The sequence below is a fragment of the Peromyscus californicus genome, unplaced genomic scaffold (assembly GCF_007827085.1).
Source record: "Peromyscus californicus insignis strain IS unplaced genomic scaffold, ASM782708v3 Scaffold_9__1_contigs__length_137607984, whole genome shotgun sequence".
Classification (NCBI taxonomy): Eukaryota; Metazoa; Chordata; class Mammalia; order Rodentia; family Cricetidae; genus Peromyscus; species Peromyscus californicus.
In genome coordinates, this window is record NW_026294617.1 from 4,927,122 (window position 1) to 4,950,938 (window position 23,817).

General features: G+C 38.2%; 1 protein-coding gene across 5 annotated transcripts in view; it reads right to left on the bottom strand.

Moving 5' to 3' along the window:
- The window catches only part of Naaladl2 (N-acetylated alpha-linked acidic dipeptidase like 2), a 1,340,311-nt gene that overhangs the window by 1,010,857 nt on the left and 305,637 nt on the right, over positions 1 to 23,817 (bottom strand). For 2 of the 5 annotated variants that reach the window (XM_052732131.1, XM_052732133.1), the window contains one exon: positions 7,494 to 7,581. The exons of 2 other annotated variants lie outside the window; for them this stretch is intronic. The gene's annotated coding sequence lies outside the window, so the exon portion shown is untranslated. Of the gene's footprint in view, positions 1 to 7,469; positions 7,582 to 23,817 lie in introns of all 5 variants that reach the window. One more of the 5 variants, XM_052732132.1, reaches the window with a different exon arrangement.

Consider the following 23,817-nt stretch of genomic DNA (forward strand, 5'->3'; position numbering starts at 1 on the left):
TTCAACCAGATGAAAGAAAGGAAAAAAACACAACGATGCATAGACCTTTAAAAATCCAATTTCAACCTATTTTCTCCCTACAATCATCATCTCCAAAATTTTATGGCTATTTTTCATTTTCTACCCCATTAACACTAGATACATTGCACTGATATCCCTGTTGCAGTCAGGAATGAGTCTGTGATGAATGCCACTTCTACATTTCTCTCTTTTAATAATTTGCCTCAGTGCATAAAACCCCAAGATTTCATGTCATTAATCATTATATTCATATACCCTTCTGAACAAAATTAGAAATGTAAATTCAACAGTATACTCAGGGTGCAGTCATATCTGCAATTAATTTTGAACATTTAATTTCATGACATCATAACATAGATCAGCCTATTACTATAATAAGATGTTTCACAATAGCATCAAATATGTTTCCAAATATCAGAAATGCAAACAGGGACAAAGTTGTCAGTATTGATTAATTATGCCATGTCTTAGTCAGTTGGTTCTGGGGATTTTTTTGTTGCATCAGGAATCTTCATTATTATAATTCATATGCTAAATGCAAAGTCATAAACTCTGTATTACAATGAAGTAGCTCAGTTATCAAGGAAGTAGTTTTTTAAGTGTAATGATAATTGTATATTTAAAATAATGCCATTAAGGTTATCCCACTATTGGCAATGTTGTAGAAAACAGTGAAATGATTGCTTGCTATTAAATGGACAAACCTTCTTAATTTGGTTTTTCAACAGTAAATTTCAGGATCCTCAGAGCGCAAACTCTAAGACTGCCTCAGGACTCTGGGACACTGACTCTGTGACTCAGTATGGGTCTCTATGCTTACCTTACAACTCTGACATTTGAAATATTTCTTTCTGAATTCTTTCTTACCTTACATAGCTGGGATTGACCTAATTCTAAGCAAGGAATAAAGAAACAGTTTAATCAGCTGTTCTATGTCGTTTTGTTTGACATGGCTACGTGTAATGTGTATACTTTAAGAACGCTGAGCCAAATTTCAGTGTGAATCATTTCTACCACTGTATGACTTTTGACAAATTAGTAAATTCCATCTCTAAATTTGTGACTTGGTTTGTAAACAGAAAAAAATAATGGTGAAATTGTTTCACATGTTATTTGACTTATGTTACTTAATTTTTACAAATACTCTAACCTTTTATCTTACAAACATGGAAGTGTAAGGTTTAGACTGTTAAGACCCAGAGGTAGCACAAAAACAGCTTCTATGTTCTCATATTCACTGTGCTGCCCAAAGTCTGAGACAGAGGACTTCTGTGTATGGGAGAAGAGCATGTGGCCATGTGTGTGTAAGGCCATCAAAGTCCAGAATTACGGCAGTGTCTAAACTAGAGTTTGCCTGAGAATTCAGATTCACTATCCTAAGTAAAACTGACTACTAAGCCAGACTTGTATACTGTCTTCATTTTCAATTGAAATATATTTTCTTTACCACAAATTAGCTGCATATCCAGCTAATTGCATCGATAAATGACTAATTGGTAGGTTGCTATGATAGCAGTTATCAGATTTGCACATTGAAGTGATGTTTATTTCATGTGTACTACAGTACCAAGCACTAAAATTTGGCTCAAAATCTCAGAAACATAAGCTGAACTGGGGTCATATCAGGCCTTGATAAATGACCATAAGTGAATAAAGAATGCATAAATTGTTTGTTTGTGACATATTATCTGCAGTAATGTAAAGACACCTAAATTGTTCTAGGTTGTCTATTTTCTTCTCTTCAGTTTCCAGGTATTTATAAAGAGGAAAACTGAGAATCAAATGTCACACTTTTACAAATATCACAAATACAGACTTCATGTCATGGGGCCATGTAGCCAACAAAGGCCGGGAGTGATGATGTGCAAATGGAATTGCAGAGGCCTGAACAATAATTTGGAAATCTGAATAAAAGAAAAATGAGCCTGTAACCAGGCAGTATTGCTAGGGTCACAGAAAAATGAACTCTCAGTGTTTAAATACTGGCTAAACATAAAGGAAAGATCTTCAACACCTTATCATTTCCAGAAGAGCATTTTGTTTCAAAAGCTTGTAATGATGGCTTTTAGAATTTTTTTTTAAACTATGTGATTTGTCAGGTCCCAGAGAAACTCAGGACAAGAGGCTGTGTCTGCCCCTTTGCACGCCAAAACGCACACTGGCCTTTAGGTAATTCAGGGCAGCTCCTCTCAACTCTTCTCACCCAGTCTCTTACCCTAAACCTCTCTAGCCCAAGGGCTTAGCTTCCCTGCCCCCTGACTTCTATAAATTCCTGTTGTTTTGGCCTTGGCCATGCACTCTCTTTGTTCTCTCTCTCTCTCTCTCTCTCTCTCTCTCTCTCTCTCTCTCTCTCTCTCTCTCTCTCTCTCTCTTTCTCTCTCTCTGCTCTCCCCCCTCTCACTCTCCCTGTCTCTCTTCTCTCATGACCCAGTTCATTCTGGAGTCTTCCAGATGTCTTGGCTATACTCTTCCTTGTGTGAATCATAAAATCCTTCTCTTGAACCATACCTTGGACAAGTCTTTTCTCCTTGGACCAGTCTTTTCTCATTTCATTCATGATCTTATTTTCTTTCCTTCTAACATAGTGCCTTCTCTTTCGTTTTCCCTCTCTCTCTCTCTCTCTCTCTCTCTCTCTCTCTCTCTCTCTCTCTCTCTCTCTTCTCTTCTCTCTCTCTCTCTCTCTCTCTCACACACACACACACACACACACACACACACACACACACACACACACCACAAACATAAATCAGGATGTTTTAGCTATAAAATACCGACTTACAAATCATTTTTATTATGTTATGTGTCACTCTACTGTTTTCGCTGTAAACATCATCCTCCAAGGTGCATTTTCTAATGACTATGTTGAACAGCAGACTTCTTTTGAGGGAGAAGTGCATCTTACAGAATGAGTGATATCAAGCCACTTAAATTAGTTCATTATCTCTATATGATGAGGCCCCAAATAAAGAAGAGTGTATGTATAGAATGATTAATTCCTCGGGGCATGCTGTTTTCTTTTTCTAAATAAATAAATAGAAAAACTCAACAGTATTTCCTGTTTATTTTCAACGTAGAGACATATTCCTTGAAGATATAATGTATTCTTTTAAGATAAGATCTTACTGTTCCCCAGGTCCAATGAAAACTGACAGGCATGCTTTTCCCTCCCACTTAAAAATATGAATGCTCCTAACAAGAAAAAGTTGAAAAGAAAAAAATATAAACAGGACAACAGAACAGAATGCACAACAAGTTTATATTGTTCTGCTTGTCATGACAAAGGAACACAATTCTTTCCAAGCAGTGGTGAATGTTTCTGTACATACCATTGCAGCTCTGGCTATACCCAAGATTCCAGCATGAAGTTGCTTCCCAATCATATACATAGAAAAAACAGAAACAGCAATGCCTGGCTAAGGCCAGGCAGCACCCACCCTGTTGTAAAGAGGTATCTGTCTTTCTGAGAAAGCCATGCTGACTGTTTTCAGTGATGTTACTTCAGATGAATAATTAAATTCTCCACCACAAAGAAATCTAAAACCAAATAAAAGAATCTCACCCTATCTGTGGCTCACTTATCTGTGTCAGCCATAGTCACAGCTTCAACACTCTACTGTATGGTTGAATCATTTCTCTCTATGAAGGAATTCAAGCAATATATGCAATATTGGCTGATCTGGAAACTTTACCATTAGGTTAAAAAGTTCACTTGTATTTTTAGATTTCCTACAAATTAGTAGTACAATTTCTTCATGGGAATAATCTTTGCAAACCAGAAGAGTGACCGCTTTCGGCAGTATTCACATACTTCAGCAAGGGTTCAAAATGGTGAGACCTATTGAGCAAGTTCCTTGCACACAAAATCACCACCTGCTTTATCTACTTTATAGGGGATTAGGAGAGCTATAAATGATGAATACATAATGTCCTATATAATATGAAATATTAGCTAAATAAAATCATGATTACTGGATTTCTTTTTTATTTCAAAATATTTGGATTTCATAACAGAATAAAAAATATCTATGTTTGGTTTACAGTGCTCCATACTTGTGTAGAAAGATATATTGATTAAAGATATTATTCATCTGGCACCATGAGTGCTAGTCCACAGGAAGAAGGCTTTCAGGTGAGTTCCAACTCAGAGACCTCTTGGTCCTTCATCTGAAGTGCATGGTGTCTTCAGCAATACAGACTATCTTCCATCTATTGGGGAACAACCAAGGGCAATAGCAACAGCTTGTTATGTTTTGGGAGTTATTAGACAATCCTGACCTCAGTTTAAAAGAGGGCTTCTCACTCCTGCTTTGGAGGGTTTTGTTAGATGACCTTTGGCTCTTGGAAGGAATATTATCAACCCAGATGAGAAAGTTTCTTTAAAGTATACATGTATTATAGATGTTTTCAGGTAGGTACCTAGTAGTATGACTCCTTATTATCTTTTCAGACATCCTTACTATTGTTTCAGCCTCTTTTCTTCTGTGTTTTATCTCCCTTCTCCTCCCTACTTAGAGCTTCCCTTTTCTAATTTCCTGGATCAGATCACTTGTACCTTGATATCATCCTCTCTATTGCCCCCACCCCAGAAGTGGTCCATCTTTACTATTCAGGTTTCTGCAGTTACTCCAGGATATTTACTCATATCTGAAGATTTGGAGGTAGGAGCTTCCTATGAGACAGAACATGTGGCACGTGTCTTTCTTGATCGGGTTACTTCAAGCAATATGATCTGTGCTAGTTTCATTTTCATTTTTCTTTGTAGATGAATAGTATTACAAGAATGGCTAAGATCAAAAACACTGATGACAGCTTATGTTGGAGAGGATGTGGAGCAAGGGGAACTCCTCCACTGTTGGTGGGAGTACAAACTTATACAGCCACTTTGGAAATCAGTATGGTGGTTTTTCAGAGAATTGGGCATCCATGTTCCTCAAGACCCAGCTCTACCACTCTTAGGCATGTACCCAGGGAATTCTCAATCATACCATAAAGACATATGCTCAGCTATGATCATAGCAGCATTATTCATAATAGCCAGAACCTCGAAACGACCTAGATGCTCCTCAATTGAAGAATGGATTAAGAAAATGTGGTACATATACACAATGGAGTATTACTCAGCAGAGAATAACAATGACATCGTGAAATTTGCAAGCAAATGGATGGAACTAGAAAATATCATCCTGAGTGAGGTAACCCAGACTCAGAAAGACAAACATGGTATGTACTCACTCATAAGTGGATAGTAGATGTAAAGCAAAGGATAACCAGATTGCAACCCTCAGCTCCAAAGAAGCTAGATAACAAGCAAGACCCTAAGAGGGATGCATGGAACACCCTGGGAAGGGAAAATAGATGAAATCTCTATTTTATCTCTATAAACTGGGAATGAGGGGTGGGCAGTGGAGGCTAGGGGATGGGGGATGAGAACATAAGGGAATGGGATGGTCGAACTGCAACAGGGATGGAGGGGCAGAGTAATGAAAGAGATACCATGATAGAGGAAGACTGAGAGGATGACAGGGTTGCAGCCATCTTAGAGAAGGGTCAGACAGGGGGCAGCAAGCCATGGGAAACCCACCAGAGGATGGGCTGCCCCTCACCCTAAGCCCTGGGAAACCCACCAGAAGATTAGGCTGAGGGCAGCAGACCCTGGGAAACTCATCAGAGGATGTGCTGCCCCTAGACCCAGACAATTAAGAGCCACATAAAATATGAGGTCCAGACATTTCCTGCCATAACCTAAATAATATGACAGATTGTATACCATAGCTGTCAGAGGGAGCAAGTTTCCTGCATATAAGAAATGGGATGTCTAACTGTCAGAGGAAATGGGTCTGCCAGTGATATAGCTGTATAGCATAAACTGCCAGAAGATATGGCAATTTCCTTGCAGCTGCAATGCTCCAATCAGTTCAAACCAAGTGTTTCCACCCTGAAGTAAGCACCAATCCTGAGCTTGTGACTATACACAGTTGGAATTCCCTTAGACCCTGGACCCTAACCACTATAAAAATCCTATCCTGTTCCTGTTTAAGCTCTCTCTAACTCCACCATTGCAATGGATGGACGAGGAGCCTGGGGTTTGAACTTCTGAATTAAAGACTCTTTGCTTTTGCATTCAGATCCATCTCTTGGTGATCTTTGGGGACATTGGACTTTGGGTGCAACATTTAGGTCCCATTGAGATCCCTGAGCCCACCACGACCACCCTCCAGTGAGTCTGACTACAAGCCGGCAACAGGTAACTGTCTGTTGCGATCTGTTTCTGTTGAGTTCATTCTGTTAATCCAAGGTGATCTAGGTAGCTATAGTTTTCCTGCCTGGCCCACGGTCAGGACAAATCTCTCTCACCTGCCAGTCCCACAGCCGCTCAGACCCGACCAAGTAAACACAGAGACTTATATTGGTTACAAACTGTATGGCCGTGGCAGGCTTCTTGCTAACTGTTCTTACAGCTTAAATTAATCCATTTCTATAAATCTATACCTTGCCACATGACTCATGGCTTACTGGCATCTTCACATGCTGTTTGTCATCGTGGCAGCTGGCAGTGTCTCTGACTCAGCCTTCCACTTCCCTGCTTTATTCTCTTCCTTGTCCCGCCTATACTTCCTGCCTGGCCACTGGCCAATCAGTGATTTATTTATTGACCAATCAGAGCAACACATTTGCCACACAGAACATCCCACAGCAGATCTAGGCAGATGTTCTGGAAGATCTAGGACAGGAGTCCTGGGAGATGTTCCTGGACTCTTCTAGTGGGCTGGAAGGCCCTTCAGAAGGGGACCAGCTTCCCCTAGTATCTTTGCCATGATGAAGCAGATCGAGATCGAAATGTGGCATAAGGCCAGCATCCCATTTCAGTTTTTCCTGCAGGTGACTGTTTTGTCTATTATTGTTTATTTTGTCCTGGTCTGTTTTCTGTTTTCTTTTCTTTTTTTCTTTTTGAACATCCTGAACTCATTATGGGCTAGTTTCCCAGTCACCCAACTTCCCTGAGCCTCTTTCTTGACCATTTTAAGGATTTCAGGCAGTGTGGACAGCTGAACAGAATGTATATGCTCAAGGTAAGCTGTCTGAAAAGCCTCTGTGAGTCAGGATGGCCTGCACTTGGTACTAATTGGCCAGCAGAAGGCACTTTTCTAGCATCTTGATCAGATCCCTTATATCAATGAATAAGAGGGTATGGATTGCCCTGGGAAGAGGAAATAGATGAGATCTCCATGAGTAAACTGGGGATGGGGGGGGGGCAATGGAAGGTAGGGGATGGGAGATGAGGAGTAGGATGGTCGAGTTGGAACAGGGATGGAGTGGGAGAGCAATGAAAGAGATATCATGATAGAGAGAGACATTATGGGGATAGGGAGAATCAGGGTGCTAGGGAAGTTCCCAGGAATCTACAAGGATGAGTACCAACAGTGGAGAGGGTGCCTGAACTGGCTTACCCCAGTGATCAGATCAGTGAATACCCTAACTGTCATCACAGAGCCTTTCTCCCGTAACTGATGGAAGCAGATGCAGAGATCCACAGTCAAACACAGGCTGAGCTCCAGGAGTCTAGTCAAAGAGAGAGAAGAGGAATTCTATGAGGAAAGGGCATCAAGATCATGATGGGGAAACCTATGGAGACAACCAAACCAAACTAATGGGAACTCATGAAATTTGACCAACATCTGTGGAGCCTCCACGTGACTGGACTAGGCCCTCTGCATAAGTGAGACAGCTGTGTAGCTTGATCTGCTTAATGGGCCCCCTGGCAGGATCAGGATCCATCCCTGGTGAATGAGCAGGCTTTTTGGAGCCCACTACCTATGGTGGGACAACTTGCACAGCCTGGAGGCAGAGGGAAGGGCTTGGACCTGCCTCTACTGAATGTATCAGGCTCTGCTGACTCCCCATGGGAGTCCTTACCTTCTTGTAGGAGGGAATGGGGGGATGGGTTGGCAGGGGAAGGCTGGAGGGGCAGGAGCAGGGAACAGAGGGGTCTGTGATTGGTAGGTAAAATGAATAAAAAAAATATGTATATCATACTTTCATTACCCATTTATCAGATGAAGGAAATTTAGGCTGTTTCCGTTTCCTAGCTATTGTGAATAGAGCACCAATGAACATGACCAAGTGAGTGTCTGTAGAGCAGGATGCTGAGTCCTTTTTTGGGATTATGCCAATGAGTCAGTGTATAGGTGGGTCACATAGCAAATTTATTTTTAGATTCAAGAATTCTCCAGAAAGAGGGAGGCACCCATTCTATGATTCTTATGCACCACTACCATGACTAGGTTGGCATTATAATCCTAAGTGTACAGTAGTGGCACTCATAACTTTGTGGTAACTAATAGCTAAGGACCTATCCAACTAGTGGGAAACCATGCCTGGTACTGGAAACTTAGACAACTATTCATGGTCAGTGTAGTCGTGGATCTTTAAGAGGGACTTACAAACACTAATTTAGAAAACCCAGCACAATCCCTGACTTCACTTGAAATATTTGTCTTTATACCATAGATGGGTATAGACCATACCTCTGATAAAGGAAGCTTCTCTTTACAACATAGGGAGACTACTAGAGCAAAACACAACCAGTCAAAATGTCGAGTTGTGGATCCCAATCCCAATGGATACTTCTACACAACTCTCATACCTAAGCCTCAGGGAACGTTGAAGAAGAGGGGAGGGAAGGATTGTTAAAAACTAGGAGTAGGGAGCTTGCTTTGAGATGTGCCTCCTAGCAATGCCAGAAGCTGTATCCACAAGGGCTTATCAACATGGCGGCATAAACAAGAGCTAAACAAGGACAATGGAAAGAGACATGCTCAAGTGGACAGGGAAAGCCCACAAGGCCTCAAATCTACACAAAGAACAACAGGCAAGTACTGAATGCTAAGAGGAAGAGAAAAAATCTCTAGAAAGGAGTATACCAACTGGTTATCCAATCCCAAATGATCAGTCCTGAAAGTGTACATACAAGTAACACTATACAGAATGAGAAATACAATTATGAGAATACAACTTTATCATTCTGTATAGTGTTACTTGTATGTATACATTATTAATAAAATTAATAATTAATGAAATAACACACAATTAATGAAATAAAGAAGCTATGAATTTGAAAGAGAGCAATGGGAGGGCTTAAGGGAGGAAAAGGAAGAAGGGAATAATGTAATCATAACATAAATTCAAAAAATAAAAGAAGCAAGAAAAAAGATAATATTTACTCACTTGAGAATATGATTCAGTCAGTAAGTATACAAGCATTAATACATGAGTCTGATTCTCAGCACCGTGTAAAAAAGTTGGTAATGGCATACATTTATAATCTTAACATTTGTGAAGTAGGGACACGAGAATGCCTAGGGCTAGGTGGCAAGTTCTCACTGTGGAGAGACTATGTCTCATAGAACAAGGTGAAGGGTTAGGGTTATGTGGAAGAAACCTGGTGTTGACCTTTGGCCTTTAGGAAAAGAGGAATCTATATTTTATGCATGTGTTTGACATATATACAAGGGAAACTAATGGACTATAAACCATAAAAGTGCATGAGACACACAATTCTTGCTTCTACCCATTGTGTACTCCTTTTCCCTAAGAACTACCCTAAAACATTTACAGGAAAAAACGCAAGCAAGCATATATATAGCTGCACCTTAGAAATTAACAAGGAAGAATACTGTGTTCAAACCCATTTGGGTATGAAATGAGAATTCTGTCTCTTAATAGCAAATGAATGTGCATCTGGGTTTTTCATATAAATTATGAAAGAATATGTTGCAGAGCATTTCTGTCCCAATCACCCTATTCCAAATAAATATACAGAAGCTTATATTAATTATAAATGATTGGCCAATGGCTCAGGCTTATTATCAGCTAGCTCTTACATTTAAATTAACCCATTTTTATTAATCTATATATCACCACATGGCCCATGAGATACCAGTTCTTTCACATCTTGCTTCTTGGGCGGCTCTCAGAGTCTTCTCTCACTTGGCCTTTCTTCATCTCTACTTTGATTATACTGCCTAACCTTGCTCTGCCTGGCTATTGACCAAAACAACATTGTTTATCAACCAATGAGAGCAACACATACTCACAGCATATGGAAAGACCATCCCTCAGCATTTCTCCCTTTCTGTCTAATCTAAAAGGAAGGTTTTAACTTTAACATAATAAAATTACATATAATATAACAGTTATCTAGCAAGCATTACAGTTACAATATCTAGTCTATTTGTATTTGATAGAACTAAAGAAAATGATCTATGATCTATCCTATCTTTGTGACTCTAAAGGTTCATATCTAATTTACCCCTTATCATAACTAGGGAAAACTATAATTATAACTATTGAGTCTTCAACTCCATCCAAGACCTGAGTAAACAAAAAGTTCATTGTAAGCAATTTTCAAAATTCTCGAAATGACAGACATCTAACTGTCTGGAAAGTCACCCAAAGATCTTCTGTAATGTTGGGACATCTATCTTCAGCTTATAGACCTAGAGTATCTGGCAGACTTTTTTAGTGAAGCAAGAAATATGATGGACTGTCTCATCTATATTGGCAAAGTTCATCACTCGCTTTACTCTGTGTCCTGAAGAATGTCTGGCAGACTCTTCTGTGAAGCAGGAACCTGAAGGACCATCCCACCTTGTTTTGGCAAAATGTAATGGTCACTTTCCTGTGGGTCCTGCATGTCCAATTTATACAGCATACTGTTAAGCAGTCCAGACAAGAGCAGTTCCTTACCCAAATGGCTAGCCTTGCCACATTGAAAGCAAACTCTATAAAGAGTTTCTTCTATGTCCATCAACCTCTTTGAAGTAATTTGTGCTGCCAGGAATGGATGTGTCTCATGCAAAAGAATTCTGTTATTAAAACATTTTAAATGCCATATTCTGTAGGTCTTTGAAGTGTTTGAAGATTTCCTAGCTAATTGAAATATACCTTTGTATACCTAGAAAACCAAAGTAATATGGCTATAAGTTTGACTATTATAGATGACTATTAATCTGTATTTTTTAATTATACATTACATTTTTTAATGAGCTGCATAAACACAATGCCTTAAACAAGAATAGAAAGATACATAAAATATAACAGAACTTAAACTGACTTTAAATTTGTGTCAATAAACTAAAATCCATACCAATGTAAAATATGTAAGATTAATAGCTGTTTTTTGGGTTAAAGTAGATTCAATAATCTACCCTTTTTTCCCATCATAACAATTTACACTTTTTTCTTTTAGAAAGAGATTGACTATGACCATTTACAATTTATAGCCAGTTCCCCTTAAATAAAAATAAACATTCATAAACAATATTTTGGGAATATGGGTGTAGTTCTCTAGACTTCTTCCTGTTGATTGGGGGTGCTAGTAATCTTACGGAAACCTTGAGAAAATTTTGAATTATAGTCAAGTCCTGACTGGGGTATTTTGTGTGGCTGGTCCATCTCAGCCAGCAGCCTTAAAGCTATTTTGAATGCAGAACTCAGAGGAAACTGTAACAGAGGTGTATCAAAACATTGGATCATCTGGGCCGTCTGTTTTTACTGGAGGAGCCATGAGAAGTCAGGGCACAAGTGAGAACTGTCAGCAGCGACAGAAGGGAGTCAGAACACACACCCAGCTGAGATCTGTGCTGTGCTGGCTCTACTCCGGATTCCACCTGCTGTTGAACCCACACTGGCTTCACTCCGTGCAAAACAGTGTGTTATCTCCTTACGACAGAAGTGTCTGCTGACTGCATATGTTTTTACACAACCGGACTGGATTAATAGTTTAATAGTTTCGTCTTAATTCTGCTCTAAGATTTCTCAATTTAACTAAATAACTTAAATATTCTCTTAGCACCATGCTTTAGAGGAACATTTTTTTAAAAAAGCCACTAAAAATTTATGATTTTGCTAAAGAATACACAAATAAAAATCATCATTCCAGTAGATGGAGCAGAGGTCACATAAGAATAGCTGAACACTGGCCCAGAATATGTAACTGAAGTCCAGATGCTCAGCACAGCTCGGAGATGGAAAAGGCCCATTTGAGAGCAAAGACTGAGCATTATTGAATACTGCTTGGCTAAGCACCTCATTTAGTCTTAGAAAGTGTCCCATCCTATTCAAACGGAAGGCAAAAACAACCTTAGGCAAATACCGAAATGATTCCTTAAAGAAACAATTGTACTTTGGTGGAAGAAAGTCATAACTCTGATTTGTTTAAAAGCCTCACTGTGGTACTTCCCAATCACTCCACGTAATACAGATGAGGCCGCAGTCCTTAGTGGGGTCTCTAAGTGCACAGCTAGTTTAGTCTCCTGCTGATGGTAATATGTGTATTTCTTCCCTCGCAGACTGTTCATGAATTGTGTGATTGCTTGATATGGAATTATGAAGAAATAGATCAATAAACACAGCAGGCTTCTGAGTTAAAGCCTTTGCTTACACAGTAGACCTATGGACAAATGGGTTGCTTAGAGATTGCTAAAGCCAAGAATTGGCCACACAGAAAACCCTCGGGAGCACATTAACAAGTGGAGTTACAGACATTAACAGATAAATGCAGAGACACAGATGTGTTGATAAGAAAATCTATTACCTACCAAGTTAGCGCTGAGAATCGGGCTGGCTGCCTGTGGCACTGACTAAAGCCATGGGTGTGAGATTGAGACTGTCATGTTCTACAGTAAGAACTATAAGGAACTAATTTCTAAGTCCTTGAAAACAGCGAATGTGTACCATTTCTCTCAAGGAGCCACTGTGTACTTTACTCACCCTGCTAATATTTTGACAGCAGAGAGAGCTAGGTTACTGAAGAGGCACCTCGGGGAACAAGGACCTTCTCAAAAAAGGGGCAGTTCAAGTTTCGGATTAACAAATACACTTTGTATTTCACAGATACATATCAAAGTGACCATCAAGGGAAGAGCAATGATAGATGGATGTGAATTTGAGTCTGATTGTTGAGCCAATGGAGTTTATTGATCACAGACTGACAGAATTTTAATTTAGCAGTTAAAGAACTGAATGTTTTGAAATTTGTCCTGACCACAGGCCAGTAAGGAACACAGAAGAGGCATCTACTCTCTCTCAGTAATCACCTCATCACAAACAAAACAGCAACATTTCTCATGAGACGTGATAATAAGAAAATTAACTTAAAGTATCAAAAGCATCTTTAGCCTCACTAATGAGGACTATTACCCGATGATAGGACAGGACTGAAAGAAAACATATAAGTCAGTGTTCGATCTGGGATCCAGAGCAAGCTCTTTTGCCTGTGTTTATACTGGCACTGGACTCATTCCAAAGCATATTTTATACTAAAGAATCAAATAAAAATCCCAATTTTAAAAAATTACCACAACTTTACACATGAAGAATTACACTGTCCTTATTTTGTACTTTTTCTTTATTAACAGAGGAATTGCTAGTTTACAATAATTTGTTGTGAATTAAAACATATTGAAGTTTTCTCATTGTATTTTATCAATTCATATGTATACACCTCTGCACAGCTTTCTTGACAATTTTAAAGAATTCATATGTATATTATATAGATATAGATGTCAATAAAATATATATACGTGTGTGTGTGTGTGTGTGTGTGTGTGTGTGTGTGTGTGTGTGTGTGTGTGTGTTGTGTGTTTTACTAAACCCAATCCTGAAATGTTTCCAATTCCTTGTTATACTGCTCCAGGGCCCAAAGTAATATTTTTTTTTTATTATCCTGAAAAGGATACCATAGTTAGCAAAGTTCACCATAAATAAAGAGATATATCACTGTCTCATGTCAACAAATCAAGTTGTCACAGACAAGAGTTGGAACTGAGACAATGGGCACTGATTTTCACCTTTCTAGAGCCTGAGCTCTCGCAGGCATCAGGATGCCAGCCCTCTTTGGTTCCAGCTGTGTCTTTTTTTGTGACATACAGATTGTGACATTCTTACTGTGTTCTCCTATGTCCCTGGGAGTTAAAAAAAGGAACCTACACTGTTTCTGTAGGACACAACCAAGAAGGACCACTGGCTCCAGGATGACAGGAGTAAACACTTTTAACCTGCCCCACACAGCTTAAATCCTGATATTCTTCCATCCTTCCTTTCTTTGAGGACAGTAAAAAGAAATTGTATAGTGATGCTATCCTTTTAAACACTCCTAAGTTTTTCATTCTTTGTTTTTGATTTTTGTTATTGTTGTTTTGAGTTGTCATCCTGAGACGCAGCAATGGCCTATTTTCCAAAATATCAGAACAAGATGATCAAAGAACATTTTTAATTCGTTTAAAAGTTTAAAAATGACAGGTCTCTTCTCTGGCACTTATGAGCACCCCAGCCAGCCAGGATTCCCATGACCTCCTCCAGGGTCCACCCAGGAGCATCTCCCTGACCTCCCCATCCAAGTTTTCAATGCAAGCCACCACATCTATCCCTGGTACTACATCCACTGACCCAGTCTAGTTTGACCAACCCTGAGTTGTGACACAGCCAACTTCAAGGCTTCTGCCAGGACTCCCCAACCTGGAAACATCCACAGGTTCCTTCTGTACCACTTAAAATAATCTGAACTAGTCAGACTTCCCATATCCTTCTCTACATTATGACCAGGTGAGTCTCCCTGACCTCCCCAACCATGCATTCTTCTCAGCCTGCTAGATCTAGTCTGGGGTCCATATACAGTGCCCTGGTCTGGTCTGGACTCCAATTACTTCACCATGAACAATCTCCAAGCTTCAGCTAGAATCTTCCATACCTCCAGGCTACTTCCATGCCGTATCCCACCTTTCTACACAGCTACATCTACCCCAGGCTTGTAACAGAAAGCACATCCTATAAACTAACCTAGTCCCCTCTGTCTGTCTGACTTCATTCTACCCAAGTTATATCCAACCTCTAGGCCCAATGTGCCCACACATCTTCTATTCTGTCTTAATCTGCTGTGTCCATATCAGATGCCGAATTAACAAAATAAGTCCATATACCCAGACTTCGTTGCAAAAATACCAACAATATGAAAGATTAAGCCAGTATTTTCTCTCTAAAACCTACTAGTAATGTATAAAAATTTGCCCATTGAAATTACCTAGAAGAAACCCAGGACACATAAATTAAAACAACAATCATAAACTACATCAAAGAATTAAAAGAGTTTAAAGAAACACAAAGACGCAGCTCAATGAAATTAAGGGGCAAAAGCTTAGGAAAAATAAACACCTGAATGATGTCCAAGAAAACACAAACATCAGGCTGGTGAAAATGATGAACACAATGGAGGACTTGAGAACATTGATAAGGAGATAGAAACATAGATGAGGACTCAAGCTGAAATGAAGTTGGGAATGAAAAACCCAACAACTCAATTAGAAAACCCAAAGGAAAACCTTAATAGTAGAGTGAATCAAGCAGAAGATAGGCTATCAGGACTCAAAGACAAAGTATGGATCTAGACAAAATAAGCAAGGAATATGAAAAATCACAGAAGAGAAAGACAGAGAAAACTTATCATTAAAAACCAACTTTTCAATTATAAGCATAAATGAGGGTGAAGAATTCCAAGTCAATGGCATAGGTCAGATCTTCAACAAGATCTTAGAAGAAAACTTCCCCAGACAAAGGAAAAGCATACTCATACAGATACAAGAAACACACAGAATGCTAAATCAAGAATATCAGAAAAGAAAATCACCATGGTATAAAGTTAATGTAACAAAGAAAGTGTATTGAAAGCTTAAAGAGAAAAACACAAGCCACACATAAAGGAAAACCCATCAGAATAACAGCTGGTTTCTCAATTGAAACCCTGAAAGCCAAAAGAGCCTGAACCAATGCATTCTAAGTCCTAAAAATCCATGAGAACAAATCTAAACTAATATATCCAGTAAAAATATGTCATAATTGAAAGTAAAAGAAAAACTTTCTGCTACATAAACAGTCTAAAATGTTTATATACAACAAAATAAAATCTAAAAATATAAATAAACATATATGTATAATATATATTATATATGTTACATATATAATTCTTTTGGGTCAAACAGAAAAATGAGCACTACAGCACCACTGTAAAAAGAAATATGAAGCCATAATTATTAAAACACAAAATGCCACTTACAATACAATACCAAGAATCATTAACAATACAATGACCACAAATGACACACACATTTCAATAATAATTTTAAATATCAATGGCTTTAATTTTCAAATCAAAGACAGAGACTCACTCAGTGTATCAAAAACAAAATCCATCTATCTGTTGTCTATAAAAACACATCTTAGCTTTAAAGATAAGCATCATCTGATCATCAAAGGATAGACAAAAATATTCCATTCAGTTGGGACAGGGAAGTAAGTAGATGTTGCTATCCTAATATCTGACAAAAAAGACTTCAAACTAAAACTAATCAGAAGACATAAAGAAGAACACTTCATTCTAACCATTAATTATTAACAAAGAAAACATTACTATTCTAAACATATATACCAAGTTCTGAGGCACCAAATTTTATTTTAAAATGTACTACTGAATTTAAAGATGCATATTAACATCAATACAGTAAATAATAGCAGGTGATTTCATTACCCAACTTTCTCCAATAGACAGGAAATCTGCACAAAAAAGAAAATCATCAGAGAAACATCAGTGTTGGGGGTTGGAGTCCCTGTAACCATCACAACCAGCAGTGAAACAATAGGAGCATGAAGAGGCAAGAATAAAAACTCAGTTCAGCTCTACTTAGGGTAGATTAAACTTCGTGAATCTAATGCTAGGCTGTTTATTGCCAGCGTATTAAAACACAATACAGTTTGGAAAAAAGTTTCTTGATGTAATACAATCCCCAGTTAACAAGGAGGCATAATTACACTGAAGCTCAACTCAAAATATGTGTCATTTCTTCCAAGAATTTGGGTTCTAGAGATGGGGTATAAGCATTAGCTTGTCTACAGAAGGTTCTGACATTGTCTCATCATACAGATAGTGTAGAGGCAAATTGGGCTATTATCCACCTCCAGTCCCAATTGAGGGAGGTTGAGAGAGCACCGGGCTGCACAGATAATGTTAGGGTCATTTGGATTTCTAGCTACCTCCCATCCTGGTTGTGGGAGTTTGATATGGCCTGGCCCTACAGATAATGCAGATCATCAGTCTACTAATCACCTCCAATTCCCAGTCTTCTGTGTGAAAAAATAGGTTATTGTCTTTTGAAAAGACAATCTTGCATGCTTAACATCCCTGGTTTTCCTGGTGATCTGTGAAACAAGGATCTCTGTGTTCCCAACATATCAGAATTAATAGACTTCGTACAGCAAATGGTCCTAACAGAACGCTAGAATATTCCATGTAAACCCCAAGGCACACACATTTTACTCAGCAGCAAAAGGAAAATTTTCTAAATTAGATCCCATCCTGTAACACAAAAATTTTTACAAATGCAGAAAGATTGAAATCATTCCTTGTATCCTATCTAACCACAATGTGATAAAACAAATTTTCAGCAAGTAAATCTCTAGTAAATACACAAACTCTGGGAGACTAAACAACTCATTACATAATGATAAGTGGATCAAAGAAAAAAATCAAGAAAGATATAAAAAAAATTCTTGGAACTAAATAGTAATGAAAACACAGCAAAACCTCTGAGACATATTGGAAGCAGTGCTATAAGGGAAATTGAGAGCCACGTATTTGCGTTCTCTCTGATTATTTTAAAGTAAATAGTTTAAAATTATGTATTAATGAAGCAACTCAAAACGTTCAAAAAACAAGGAAAAACCTAATCCAAACCAGTTTACAATAATAAATAATAAAAACCAGAGCATAAATTACTGAATAGAAACAAAGAAAACAATACAAACCATCAACGAGTCTAAGAACTCATTCCTTGAGAAGATAAACAAGATTGACCCAACTAACCAAAACAAAACAAAGAGAGGACTCAAATTCCCAGAATCAGAAATGAATGGGAAACATTTCAACAAACAACAAAGACTTCATAATATTGTTGGAGAATGTTTTTAAAAGCCTGTACTCCATTAAGCCAGAAAACTTAAGAGAAATGCATGAATTTCTAAATGCGGCCTACACACTAAATCAAACCATGGCTAAGTAAACAACCAAAATAGACCTAACCCATAATGAGGAAGGAGATAGAAATAGTAATAAAAACCTTCTAGAAAAAAAAGTTCAGAGGCAGATGGAGTCACAGTAGAATTTTAGCAGACATTTAAAGAAAGTGTAATCTACAGCCTATCCTTCTTAAACTTCTCAAAAATATAAACAGAAAGAACATTCCCAAACTGTCTGTGAGGCCAGTATCAATCTAATGCCTACACCAGGTAAAGATATAACAGAAAAAGAAAACTACAGGCCAAGTTGAACACAGACTGAAAAATCTTCAGTAAAATACTTGCAAAGAGAGTACAGAGATACATTAAAAAGATTATTCACCAAAACCAAGTTGGTTCTATACCTGAAATGCAGGGATGGTTCAACATACACAAGCCAATAAATGTAGTAAACAAAATAAATTGATTTAAGATAAAAATCACATGATCATCTCAATGGATTCAGAAAAAGCCTTTGACCAACTCCAACCAACCTTTGTGATAAACATCCTAGACAATATAGAACTAGAGATAACATACTCGACACAATAAAAGCTGTATCTTAGAAACCCTGAGCCCACATCAACCTAAATGGGAAAAAGTCTGAAGTCAGGAATGAGACAGGGATGTCCACTAACCCCTTTTGAGGGCTGGACTGTGTGGTGATATTTTATTTGTGCTCTAACAAATAAAGCTTGCCTGGGGATCAGAGGAAAAAGCCAACCACTATATTAAACATAGAGGTAAGGCAGTGGTAGCACACATCTTTAACCCTAGCATTCAGGAGGCAGAGATCCATCCAGATCTCTGTGAGTTCAAAGCCACACTGGGAACAGAGCCAGGCGTGGTGGCACATGCCTTTGATCTCAGCACTAGTTAACCATAGAGGTCTGGAGGTCTGTATAGACAAACAGGAAGTGATAGAGCTGGGTAGAGAGAGGAAGTAAGATGGCAGGGCACAGAAAGGTATATAAGGTATGAGTATACAGGAAGTAGCTCTCTTGGGCTGAGGATTTCCTAGCAGTAAGAACTTGTGGCTGGCTTGTTTCATTCCTCTGATCTTTCAGCTTTCACCCCGATATCTGGCTCCAGGTTTTTTTTTTTTTATTAATTAGACCATTTAGCAATTTGTGTTACAGAATTGACCAACTGAGGTTTTTGATGAGGCCCTAATATATGAAAAATAACTGTTTTGTTTTGTTTTTTCTCAAAACCCAGGAACATGCTTGCCTGAGATAATAACAGCTGGGGTCAGGGTACAAGGAGTTTTTCCCTGAGGACCCAATGCAAAGAGAAAGAACACATCTCCTAATATAAAACCAAGAATATTTTGACAGAGCTGCTAATGACTTGGGGACAGGGCCTTTGGAGAGCTGCAGCTTTAGATCTTGTGCACACAACACTTCCCACCATAAGGGGTTACTAGTTATCAGTCCCAGGGCTGCTGTGTGTCCAGTCTGTAACATTTTGAGATACCCTATGTTCTCCTTGTACAACATTGTTTGATTAGCTTTTTGTCAACTTTTCCTCAGTGAATGATTATTTCTTCTACTGTCCCATTTCTTCCCTTGAAATAGTAAAAATATGCTGTACTTCTTAATAATCTTAATAATATAGCTGCTCCAGGTCAATCCCCATTCCTTTTCAATATTGTGCTTGAAGTACTAGCTGGAGCAATAGAGCTAAAGAAGGAAATTAAAGTGACACACACAGGAAAATAGACAAACTATTCAAATTTGGAGAGTCTGTGGTATTTTTCATTAGAGAATGCAAAAATTCTATCAGTAAACTTCTAAAACTGATAAATAAATTCATCAATGTGGTAGGATACAGAAGCCACTTCCAGGAGTCCATAAATCAATAGCTTGCATGTACACTAACAATGACCATACAGAGAAGGAGATTATGTACACACAATAGATTGAGAGAAAGTAAACTATTTAGTAATAAACCTCCTCAAAGAAGGGAAAGACTCTGCAATGACAACTTTAAATCTCTGCAGAAAGAGAAAAGAACACTGAATATTCATGTCTTGGTAGCACCAATTTTGTGAAAATGTCCATTTTACCAATGACTATTTACAGATTCAACGTAATACCAAAGGCCTCATCTTATTCTTAACAGAAAAAGAAAAATCTATCCAAAAATGCATATGAAACCACAAAAGATTTTGGATACACAAAATAATCCTGAGAAAAAAGAGCAATGCTGGAGGGATTACCATTCCATATCTTAAGATATAGCACAGAGACATAGTAATAAAAACAACATGATACTGGCACAAACACAGGCATGAATAGCAATGGGACAAACTGAATATCCCAATCATGAGTGCACATAACATCAGTCCATTTACTATTTGGCAAAGATGTCAAAAAGATAAGGTGGAGAAAAGAATGAATCATCAACAAATGATGCTGGGAAAATGGGATATCCACATGTGGAAGAATGAAATTAGACTCACATCTGTTCTTTTTCATAAAGATTCAAAATGGACCAAAGGGAAAAAGTAAACTGAGAAACACTGAGACTGCTACAAGAAGAAAAGAAGAAGAAGGAGAAGGAAAAGAAGAGGAGGAAAAGAGGAGGAGGAGGAGGCATAGGCAGCAGCATAGGCAGCATCTTCATCATACCGATGGGTGTAGTAAAGGACTTCCTGGAAACCAGTCCATTTACTAAATAATTAAGGCATCAATTGACAGGTGGGATCTCAGGAAACTTAAAAAGCTTCTACATAGATAGCCAAGAAACAGTCATCCAGGTAACGAAGTCCACAGAATGAGAGAGAATATTTGACCGCTATATGAGAGGACTAATATGCACAATATACAAAGAACTAACAAAAAAATTTTTTAAAAAGACGAAAAACGGAGTTCTTAAAAGAAGAAAAATGGCTTCAAAAATTTCAAAAATGTTCATTGTTTCTAGCAATGATGAAAACGAACCCTCATTCACTGTTGGTGGAATTGCAAGTGAGGCCACTATGACAATAAGTGTGGAGAATAGCTCAAAATAGCCTCATGGTGGTGGTGCATGCCTTTAATCTCAGCACTTTGGAGGCAGAGACAGGTGGGATCTCTGTGAGTTCAAAGCCAGCCTGGTCTACAGAGTGAGTTCCATGAAAGCCAGAGCTACACAGAGAAACCCTTTCTTGAAATAAGGAAAAAAATTTAGAAATAAATCTACTATATGACCCAGCCATGCCATTCCTTGGCATATTCCTGAAAGATTCAGCATCATATTCCACAGATACTTACTCAGCCACATTCACTGATGCTCTATATATAATTCTAGGAAGTGGAGACAACCAAAATATCCTTAAATCTATGAATAGATGATGAAAATGTGGTACACACTTTGGAATACTATTCAGCTGTAAAGAAAAGTGAAATTATGAAATTTTCCAACAAATGGGTGGAACTAGAAAAGATCATACTGAGTGAGGTAACCCAGACCAGAAATACAATCTTGTATGTTCTGTTTCATGTGATGCTCCTAGCTCCACATCTTCAGATGTGAGTACATATCCTAGAGTAACGGTAGAAACCAGGAAAATAAAAAGTTACCATTGCCGGAGTAGGGGGAGCAATAGACAGAAAAAATAGCCAAATACAAATATCTGATCAAGGAAATGGGAAAAGTGGAGGGTTCTTTAGGGAAATGGATGTGGGTAAATATAAAAGGAGAGAGGAAGGTAAGATAGAAATAAAGATGTCTGAAAAATTCATAAGGAATCACACTGTTAACTATTTGTTTAAAAAAAAACCTCTGTTGTGCATAATTCTGTGTATAGATGTACAGATATTGTTTAAATAAACTTTTCTCATGTGGGCTGACAATGTTTTCCCCAAAAGCCAAGATCACCTCAAAATAAACCTTCTTTTAAGTTGTTGGTCAGAGCTGTCCAAGAGACTTCCAAAACATACAGTCTATTGCTTCCACCTCAGAGGTGAAAGGTAAGTCCCTATTGCTGAAGACATCATGTACTTCAGAAACAGTCCCTTAGATAGAAATAACCTGAAAACCTCCTCCTTAAGGAGTAACATTAATGGTACATTAAGGTGCCATGCAAGCTGCCAATGGAAGAAAGCAACCAACAATCTTAGCCAGATATAACATCTATGAGCCACAACAACGACAAGCATGGCATCATAACTCTAAGAGTGCTGTAAGGGCACACATGCCCTGATAGTAGTCAGAAGGTCTCGAATTGGACTTAAATCCTGCTCAAACATGCCTGGTACTGGAAACCTAGCCACCTTCTCAGTGCTAGTAAAGGCATGGACCTTGGAGAAGAACTTAAAATGACTACTTTACTAAACCAACATAATCCCTAAGGGCAAGCTAAGTATCTTCTACCCACAGATAAATGCAGTCTTCACCATCCGTCAAGGAAATACCTCTTTTCAACAGACAGAGACCATTACAGAAAATCCCAACTAATCAAAGTGTAGAGTTATAGAACTTAGTTCCAATAGACTCATCTACGGAGTATTTCTATACCTAAGGTTTGGGGAACATTGCTGAAGAGGGGTTGGAAAGATTATAAGAGTCAACGGATCAGGAAGTTTTCTCTGAGATGAATCTCAGAAGCTTGTGCAATAAAATCTCCTCAACAATACTACCCAAACATGAGCTGAACAAAGATGACAGCAAATACGTGCCAAAGTGGACATGGGATAGCCATGAGACCTCAACTCTACAAAAGAACTATAAGAAACCAGGGATGCTGAGAATAGGAGAATTAGCCTTTCCCGGGGAAGAGCACAGCAATTAGTTATCTAATATTAAATGGTCAGCCCTGAAAACATACATACAACTAACATTATACAGACTGAGCTGGTTATATTTAGGAATATGTTTGTATATACACATAAATATATGCATATGTTGTGGCTTTAATGAGAATGGTTCCCACAGGCTCATACATTTGAATGTTTGGTCCCCAGTTATTAGAATTGTTTCAGAAGGATTAGGAGGTGTGAGTCACCAGGGTTTCAAAAGTCCACACCATTCCTGTTAGTTCTGTCTCTCTGTCTCTCTATCTGTCTCAGTCTCTCTGTTTCCTACCTGTCTCTGTCTCTTTGTCTTTCTCTCTGTCTGTCTGTCACTCGGCATGTACTTGTGAACCAGATGTGAGCTCCCAGCTACCTCCCTAGCAGCCTCACTGCCTGCTGCCATGTTGCCTACCGTGATAGTCATGGATTCCCCCTCTGAAACTGGAAGCGAGTACCCAAGACAATGCAAAATGTTTTCTAAGTTGTCTTGATCATGATGTATATTCACAGCAACAGAAAAGTAACTAAGATAGAATGTAATAACAATTAATGAAAAAAAAAGGCTATGAATTTGAAAGAGAACAAGGAGATGTGTATGGGAAAGGTTTGAAGGGAGGAAAAGATGTAAACAAATTATATTCTCAAAAATAAAAGAAGCGCTCACAGCACACATGGTCATTTATGAAGTCTCAATAATTTTAACAAACATTAAAAAAGGATAATCAAAAGGCTAACTGCAAAGTAATGTCTTAGAAGACACAAAGAATAGAGAGAAACATTTCACATTAATTAATCTTGATAAGTAATACTAATAGTCTATAAAATATAAATATCTAATAAAAATTTTAAAAGTTAAAATAAACAATAGTATTAGAAGACATTAAATTTTATTAATTTTTAAATCCCTCAACATAGT